The following is a 9329-nucleotide window of genomic DNA, read 5'->3' as shown; positions in this document are numbered from 1 at the left end:
TTAGAGCTGGAGCCTTGTGTTACAAGTCAGACTCCAAGAGGGGTAACCAGCCCATTAGCGCAGGCACCTGGAAACTGACTTTTCTGTCATCTCTCCAAACACACACACACATGCACACACACGTGTGCACACTCTCATAGACACACGTTCACTGGGCCCTGGAAAGATCAAGGCCAGCTGCAAAGCACCCATTCCCCAAGACTCCTAATTTATATTGGGAACTAGCTATAAAGCTCCCCCTGGCCCCCAGCCTTCCCTTGCAATGATGAAGAGCATGTCACATCACACTAAATGTGACACTTAATCAAAACCCATCTTCTTTAACAAATCCTTAACCTCCAGCACAGGAGAGTCACCAAGGCCAAGGGACGAGACGGGGAGCCGACTCAGGTGGCGTACGCTTTGATTAAGATGATACAGATTTCCTTTTATTTCACTTTCATCAGAGTTGTAGAATTCCAGATCTGTCCCCTTTTTGATTTGACAACAGCACATTTCAGTAGAGGTTGACACCAAAAAAAGACCAGGACTTGTGCTCTCTTCAACCTGGAGTAGGCGATAATTTCTCTGAATCCTCTTCAGTAATGATCGCCAGGGCTTCTGATCTTCCCATAAGCAAGTTTTGCAGGGAATGTGGTTAAACTGAAGCACAAACCTGGCTGGCATCTGGTTCCTTTCTTAAGTAGTATCTAAATACCCTTAATCTATCGGCCCTGGAAAAGACCTCCCCTTCTCTGCCTCCTTCCCTCTGTCTTTTTTTCCTGAGACTTAAATCCTCAAGTGAATTCTTTCGCCAGATTTCTGGGGCAGGAAATTTACTTCCTGCCACACAGTATATTAGAAACTTCTGGGACTCCAGCGGCTGTCCATCTCTATACCATGGCCCATGGTTTTTCTCCTGACCTGTGTGGGATTTTGTTTTACAATTATTTAATCACAAGGTAGTTCCTGATAGAACATATTTCTCTCTGTTCAATAGTTAATGAATCCCTGATTATGGATGGCGTAGGTGTTATGAGACAGAAAGGTTTATTTCTGCTTCCAAGAAACTTTCAATCTGGAAATATGATGCAATAACAGTAATATGTGGTAGAATGTGACAAATGGCTACAAAAACTCCAAAGCACAGGAATTCATCCAGTATTAGTCATCCAACACGTGGCAGACCCCATTCTAGGCTCTGGGATATGGCTCTGTACAAAATGGACAACATTCCTGCCTGCAAGGTGCTTACATTCTAGTTGGGTCTGGATTTTCAATTTTTGTGTATTCAGCTTTGAACTACCCATCCTTTCAAACCTTATCCATTGACCTCCTCCAGTCTCCTTCTGTAGACTGCATTTGGACTTTCATGCACACGCTGACAAGTGAAATGTCTGAGCTATTGCACAACCTCATCCCAGCCCAGTTTGTGTAATGTTGGTGCCCTTATTATTCACTAAAAATCAGCAGAAATTTTAAAAAATTGAAAGTGTGTAAGTTCTCATTAACTTATTATAACTGAGACGAAGATGGAAACCACTAGGAAGGAAAAAAGCAAAATGAGAGGATCTATTTAAAACATTGTCAAAATATCACATATTGAGTCTCACGAAGTATAATTAGGATTTTTAAAATTATTTTTTGTTTCTGTGAGAGCAGTCTTCCTTATGATACCTGTTGGCAATAGCTTGGGCAGGTTCTCAGCAAAAGCACTGTTTAGGGCCCTACCACTACACGGGGGCCCCTTTTGCACTCCTCGGGGCTGGGTGCTGGGACCTGGACCAAGAAAGGACCAGGCGTGGCTCAGTATCAGGAAAAGGCACTTACCTTTTACTCAAAGACATAAAGGAGAATAGAATGTCCAGCATATTTCAAAGCAGAAGGAAAAAAAGGTTTTCTAGAAAAGCCTGCATTTTAGCCAAAAAGAGGAGATAAGAAAACAGCAAAGAATCATCTCCTTTCCAAGAACAGGTTAAGGCTAAAGATTGTAGACTGACCTAGAGTGGGAAGATGGAAGTTGGTTCAAGGGCCAGAACCAGGAAGAGACTAAGTGTCACACCTGCACTGTGGAACACCCCCTACCCCGCCCCTGGAGGAGAGGAGACTGTCCGAGGATTATTCCTGAAGACAGTCTATGAAGGAGTCCGGGCAGGATGACAGCACACCAATGGGACAGTGTTGAATGTTGCGGGTGAGGGCAGCCAGAGCCACCCGCAGCTGTAATAAGAAGAACTTTACTTGGTAGTTACAGTGGCATATGGTCCGTGTCCTATTTTCCCTCCCGCAGGCCCCTGAACTGCTCATGCAGCAATGCAGCATGCACAGGAGGAAACTACAGCCTTAAAAGCCAGCGAGAGCTGGAGCAAAGACATCTGCACTTGTCCTGGGAGACAATCTCCTTCTCCTTCTGACCGGCAGAGGAGCTGAGGGGCTGCTACAACCCCTAGTCAAAGTTTGGAGGGATCATCGTCTGCTGGCCCTTCTCTGTGACCTCCCCATCATACTTGAGAGCTGACCCCTGGTCTCACCAGCACAATTAAGAACTTTAGCGCAGAATTCAGTCACCATCCAGGTGAGTAAACAGGTGTTTGGTTCTCTGTGTGTCGTTGTGATAAAATAGTCTATATTTTTAACTTATTTTTCAACATACATAGAAGTATAAAGAATCCCACGTTGTACACAAGCTTACACAATTACATTTCAGTTTTTTAAATTAATGAATAAAAAAACCAAAAAAAATTTAAAAAAAAAAACCTCTTCTTCAACCATATGATGGACTACTATGCAGCCATTAAAACCTTAAAATCATCTTACTGAAAAAAAAAAAGACTCCCATATACCCATCATCTAAGTTTAAACATTAATACCTTGCCACATGCTATAGACTGAAAGTTTGTGTCTTATCCCAAATTCATGTATTGAAACTTAGTCCCCACTGTGATGACATTAGGAGGTTGGACCTTTGGGAAGTGGTTAGGTTATGAAAGGGGAGCCCTCATGAATGGGATTAGTGCCCTTAGAAAAGAGACCCCAGAGAGGCCTCTCACCTCTTCCACTAAGTGAGGTTAGGTGCGAGGATAGCCATCCATGAACCAGGAGGAGGGCTCTCATCAGACACCAAATCTGCCAGCAACTTAATCTTAAGACTTTTAGCCTCCAGAATTGTCAGGTGTAAATGCTCGTTGTTTATAATCCATTCAGTCTACGGTATTCTGTTACAGGAGCCCAGATGGACTAAGACAGCAATTTGCTTCATCAGCTTTTTTTCACCTTAAGTATTTTAAAATGAATTCGAGACATTGTATTTCACCCCTAAATAGTTCATTATATGCTTTTAAAGAGATAAGGACATTTTCTTATGTAATAACCAGAATACTCCTATCACGCATATCAAAATCAACAATAAATTCTTAAACATTTTCTAATACCCAATCCAAATTCAAGATCAGGGGCGTTCAAGGTGGTATGGCAGTAGACATACCCAGTCCAAATTCAAATGTTCCTGGTTATCCCAAAATGTCTTCTTACAGTTGGTTTGTTTGAGTTAGGATCCAAACCAGGTGCACACCTGCATTTGGTTGTTACATCTCTTCAGTTCCTTTAATCTAGAGGATGATTCTTTTGCGTTAGCCAGGGGGTTGCTCTCACCACCTCTGTCCTAGGCTGCTGTGACTCTCTCCAAGTGTCCTTCGAGGCCCCTCCTGAGCTGTCCGGGTGACCAGACCAGAGTGGCTACAGTCTGAAGGTATTAGATCTATCTTGGAACAAGAGACGCAGATTTTCAAAATTCCAGGTATGAGACCATGAGTTTTGGGAAAAATGTAGGATGCAGTTTCTGTCCCCTGGTTCCAGACAAGATACAGCTTCCACCTGGAGGAGGGAGAGAGAAGGAGGGCCCCAGAATAGAAGCAGGCTGAGGAGGGCGCATTCCACACACAGAGGGCCCAAGCAGAGGGGCTGCATCTGCAGCTTGTGCTGGTGGGCTAGGCAGCTGCCCTCCTCGGGCTTCTCTGGTGAGCACGGCCAGTGACAGTCTCCTGCTGTTTGTCCAGTGGGAGAGACACCGATCACTGCCAGGAGAACTTTACAGTCAAAGGCCCATGACACAGGGAAAGCCCCTTCATTGGGCTTGGGGGCCCTGGCTACCTAGCGGGTTGGTGGTGCATGGAAGGAAGCCTGTCCCACCCCCACCCTAAACCTGGCCAGCATTGCACTGAGGTCATCCATGCAGCTGGGCCGGGTGACACACGCCCTCTGCTACATCTTTGTAAGGCTGCCTGGCCACTGGCATACTCTCGTGCTCCCTCTGAGAGTTCAGCCTTATGCTAGGCTGATTTTCCCTAGGTTTGAAACTTTGATCCAAAGAATAGTGTTTCTCAGAAACAGACTCACAGACATAGAAAACAAACTTATGGTTACCAAGGAGGAAAGGAGGGAGGTGGTGGAGGGATAAATTGGGAGTTCAGGATTTTCAGATACAAACTACTGTATATAGAATGATAAACAAGGTCCTACCGTATAGCACAGGGAACTATGTAATAGCCTATAATGAAAAAGAATATGAAAAGGAATATATCTAAATATATATATATAAAACTGAATCACTATGCTGTACATCAGAAATTAACACAACATTGTAAACCAACTATACTTCAATTGAAAAAAAAAGACGCACAAAGACTAGCATTTCTCTTGTGGGAGCAGGAAGTGCCTGGAGCCTGAGCTTTGTCCTCTAGTGCAGTGTTCCAGCCGAAGTGTGCCCCTGGCCCTCCTGGAACAGAGCTAGCCATGCTAGTGAACAGAGTGGAGAGGTGTGAGCCAACACCCAGATGACAGCTGTGCTCTGGGCCTCGGGCAGTGCAGAGTGCTGGCCTGCCTTCCTGCCTGTGTCTGTGTGGAAACTCGGTCCTGAGGAGTGCGTTTGGGGGATGTTCATCTTTTCTGATGGCCACTTAGTGCTCCTTGGGCCCTTGTCTTCTCTTTATTGGCCTTGGTGGCCATGGCACTGAGAAGGCAGGCTCCTTGGGGACCCCAGACATTCTCACTGTACCAGGATGGTGGGAACTTTGGGGGGCTGCTGCTCTGCTGGCCCCCACATGTAGCACAGAGATCCTGGCAGCTGGAATCTGGTCTGCATCTGATCCATTTTATCTGCAAAGTATTCAGAAAATCTCTCCTCCGGAGAACATGCTGACCCTCTGAAGGAGGGAGTGTAGGGTAGGTTGCCTGTTTGAAGATGTTCTCAGTTTTGATGAGGCTTGTGCAAAGACCCCCGATAAGCCTCAGAACGTGAGCCAAGCGGGTGGGGAAAAGGCTCTCTGGTGACACTCGGCGTCTTCCCCGGCCTTCCATTTTACGTGTTTACCAATTGTGAAAGCAAATCCAGCTGTTGGGAGGAATTGCTTCCAGATGACATTATGGGAAAGGAAAACACACTTTATAAAAAAGCTGCAGAATAAAAAGCAGAACATGTACGCTCTGTGGGCCAGGATCTCATATGGACTATTTCCTGATATTGTGCAATAAGCCAGCTCCTGGGGTAATAATCAGAACGTGCAAATGTTCCCTGTACTAGAGTCAGGAGACCAGGGCTGGGGCCAGTCTTGGCAGAACTTGGGTAAAATCACTTGACCTCGCTGGGCCACCAGATTTTTCTTCTTCTCCAGAACTGCTTCCCACCTTCACCGGGGACCTGTGAAAGCCTCAGAAAATATCTTCTGTATGCCCAGTGATGTAAAAGGAACCACAGCAAAGCAAGGACATTTTGCTTTTGAAGACAGGATTCATTTCTCCGCCCCCCAGCACAGAAATTTGCTGTGTTGGCTTTCTCCAAGATTTCAGAAGCTCTCTAACGAGCTGGAATTAAACTGTCCCTTTACTAATTTGGTTTCACAGGCCACTGGATAAAACCTACTTAGAGTGGTTTGGAAGAGGATTAGGACATTTGCGTCTCTTCCAAGTTGACTTTTCAGGCAAGGGTCAGTCAGCAGCTGGAGACTCCCTTGGCTCGGGGCCAGGGCTCTTTTGTAAGCTATAAGTTTGCAAGGGCCTGTCGAGCATGCTGTAACTCTATTATCCAAGAAACAGAAAGTTCGCAAGGAAATAAAAACGTAAATGTATAAAAGCAGGACACATGTTCCCAAGTTTGCCTGCCTAGAGAGAAGGCCAGAAAGGCCAGGGTTGGGGGGGAAGGTATAGCTCAGTGGTAGAATGCGTGCTTCGAAGGCACAAAAGGTCCTAGGTTCAATCCCCAGTACCGCCATTAAAAAATAAATAAACAAGTAAATAAACCTAATTGCCCCCTCCCCCAAAACAGACAAAAACAACAACAAAAAACCCCTCAACACAGAAAGCCCAGGGTTGCATTTCCCCAGGGCAAGGGAAACAGCCAAGGCCCTTGAGTTACCTCCTTCAGTCCCAAGGGGGCAGAGTGGACTTCAGCAGCCAGAGAACTGCCTTGAGCTCAGGAGATCTCCTAAGACCTGCATGGTCGCCACTAGCCATGTGTGGCTGTTACAATTAAATAAAATTTAAAATTGTTTTTCAGCCTCGCCAGCCACATTTCAAGTGCTCAGTAGCTATACGTGGGTAGTAACTGCCGTATGAGGCCGTACAGATAAAGTGAACATTCACGCAGTTACTGAGTACCACGGCTGTGAAGGAAGCATCCAACGTCTCTACCCTCAGGGAGTTTCTCTTCTAAAGGGCAAGATAAACAATAGACACTAAACATAATGAGGAACTTTATCCTTTGAGGCACCAGAAGGAAACAGATGAGGCACTCAGTTGAGTGATTGAGAACAGCTTAATAAAGGATTTACCAAGATGTGAGCTGACTTCAGAGAAACCAGCAAGGAATGGTAGAGGACCCCAGAACTACCCCCAGTAGCAGTAGGCCTGGAGGCACAAGCGGAGAGGTGATCAGCAGAACCTGGTGAGAGCTGCGGAGAGGGGGCTGTGGCCTCTGCTGGGGACCTGGCCTGGAGAGGCTTATGGGTGGGGGAGGGGCCTAATGACTTGGACCCCCACACTCCTCCCTTCTCAGGGCCTCCCACTGGCCAGGCCCCAGGGAAGCCACCGGCAGGGAGTCCCCTGGGGCACAGCGCACGGTGGAAACTAGAGGAGAGGGAATCTGAAGGGACAGACAGAGTAGCTAGCATCATAATGTACCTATTAAAAGGCAACAGGTGCAGGAGGAAGAGGACAGATAAGAGGGATGAGTTATAGGCAGGCAGCCATGGGAGACAGATTGCCTGAAGCACCGGCTCTCCCACTAGCCCTCCTTTTCCTGTTTCCTTATGACTAATTGTGTCCCTGCCACCAGGTCCTAGTGTCCTCTGCTTTTTCGGCCACTTGTCCCATCCTCTCTGTGGCACTCTGACAAGTCCCTTGGAGCCAAACCAGGGCAGCTCAGCTAAACCTTCAGTGAATCTTTCTGCTCTGTTGACCTTAGGAGCACAGGCAGGGCGATTTTTCATTTTAATTATATTTTAGTTTTTAGAATAGTTTTAATTTTCCAGAAAAATTGAGAAAACAGCATAGAGAGTTCTCATCTTATTTTGTCCGGGGGCCCCACACAACTGCCCCTATTATTACAATCTTCTGTTGGCATGGCAGATGTATTACAATTAATGAACCAATAATGGCATGTTATTAACTCAAGTCCATGTGGCATTCTGATTTTCTTAGTTTTTACCATCAACCTAAGCTGTCTCCAAGCCAACTCTGCCACCCTCTAATCCGTCTACCTGTTTTCACAAATCCCTTTCCAAGCTTTCAAACGCTAAAGAGAAAAATCTAAAACTGGGTGATGGGTCCAGTCTGGTGAGAGAATACGGAGAAACACTAACAGTCACAGAGCAACCTGCAGGTGCAAGGGATTCTCAACAGCTTCAACCCAGTCCCTCAACGTCGGGACGCTCCCCTCCTTGAAGCCATCACGTAGAGGTCCCTTAGACCCTCCTGCCAGCTTCCCCTACTGTTCATAGCTTACATATCATGATACAGTTATCAAAACTGAGAAACCAGCCTTGATATGAGACTATTAACTGGGCTACGGACTTTGCCTGGATTTCACCAGTTTTTCTGCTAATATCTTGTTCTGTTCTAGAATCCAATCCAGTTTTCCACGTTGGATTTGCTTGTTCTGTCTCCTTAGTGTTCACCAATCTGACAGCGTCTCAGGCTCCCCATGTCTTTCATGACCTTGACACTTTTCGAAGAGCATTAGTCAGAGGATTTGTAGAATGTCCTTCTATTTGGGTTTGGGTTTGATGTTTTCTCATGACTAGACTAGGGTTGTGAATTTTGGGGAAGAAGACCCCAGAGGGAAAGTGCTTTTTTTATGACGTTGTATCAGGAGGTTTATGATCTGAGCATGACATATTACAGAGGATGTGAACCTTGGTCACTTCGTTGAGGTGGTGTCTGCCAGGTTGTGCCACTATGAAGTTACTAATTTTCTTTTCTTTCTTTCTTTTTTTTAAGTTACTCATTTTCTTTTCCATACTCTCATTACCAATAAGTTGCTAAATCCAGCTCCTACTCAAGGGAACAGGAATTAAGCCCCTTCTTTGGGGGAAGACGTGTCAAAGATTTGTGGACGTATGTTAAACCAACCACAGGAATTAATTAGTATTTTGGGGTAGAGACTTCGAGGCTATACAAAGATCCTGTTTCTCCTTAAAGTTTAACCCCCTGATTTTCACATTCCTCAGTGGATCTTGCTGGCAGCAATTACTACTGTGGGACTTTAATGGTGAGTTCCTACCTCCCTCTTCCTTCTACTTTTATAACCTGGAATCCTTCTGTGAGGACAGTGTGTCTCTTCTACTCATTTATGGATTCAGTCATTTATTTATATCAGTGTGGACTCATGGATCTTTATTTTTTCTTTGAGTTATAATCTAATATTATTATTATTAATTTTGTTGCTCAGATTGTTTCAGTGTTGGACATTGGGAGCTCTTTCAGATTTCTGTGTCCCTTCGGCATGCCCTCATCCATTTTTGTGTTTTGCTTTATTTTGAGCAGCACTTTACTTTCTGTCAGTATAAAATGCCTCAAGCTCACTTTGTCTTTCCAGCCCCAGCTGCTTCAACCCTGGAATCTGCCATTTCTCCAGAGGGCCTCCCAGGGCATTTTAAATTTCCCTCCTGATGTGCTAGTGGCTTTATTTAGGACCTGCTGTTTTGCCAGGATCAGAATCCTCTCCTTACAGGCAACTCTCACGGTGGGAAAAAGCCTGACAGAGCCATCGTCCCTGCCCTGGCCCTTTGTAGTTACGTGGCTTTGGGCACATGACTCTGTAAGCCTTGGTGTTCTCTTCTGTAAAATGGGGAATAATT

Source organism: Camelus ferus, chromosome 5, assembly GCF_009834535.1.
Source record: "Camelus ferus isolate YT-003-E chromosome 5, BCGSAC_Cfer_1.0, whole genome shotgun sequence".
Lineage (NCBI taxonomy): Eukaryota > Metazoa > Chordata > Mammalia > Artiodactyla > Camelidae > Camelus > Camelus ferus.
The sequence above is the reverse complement of the archived record's forward strand: the minus strand, read 5'-3'. Positions refer to the sequence as shown.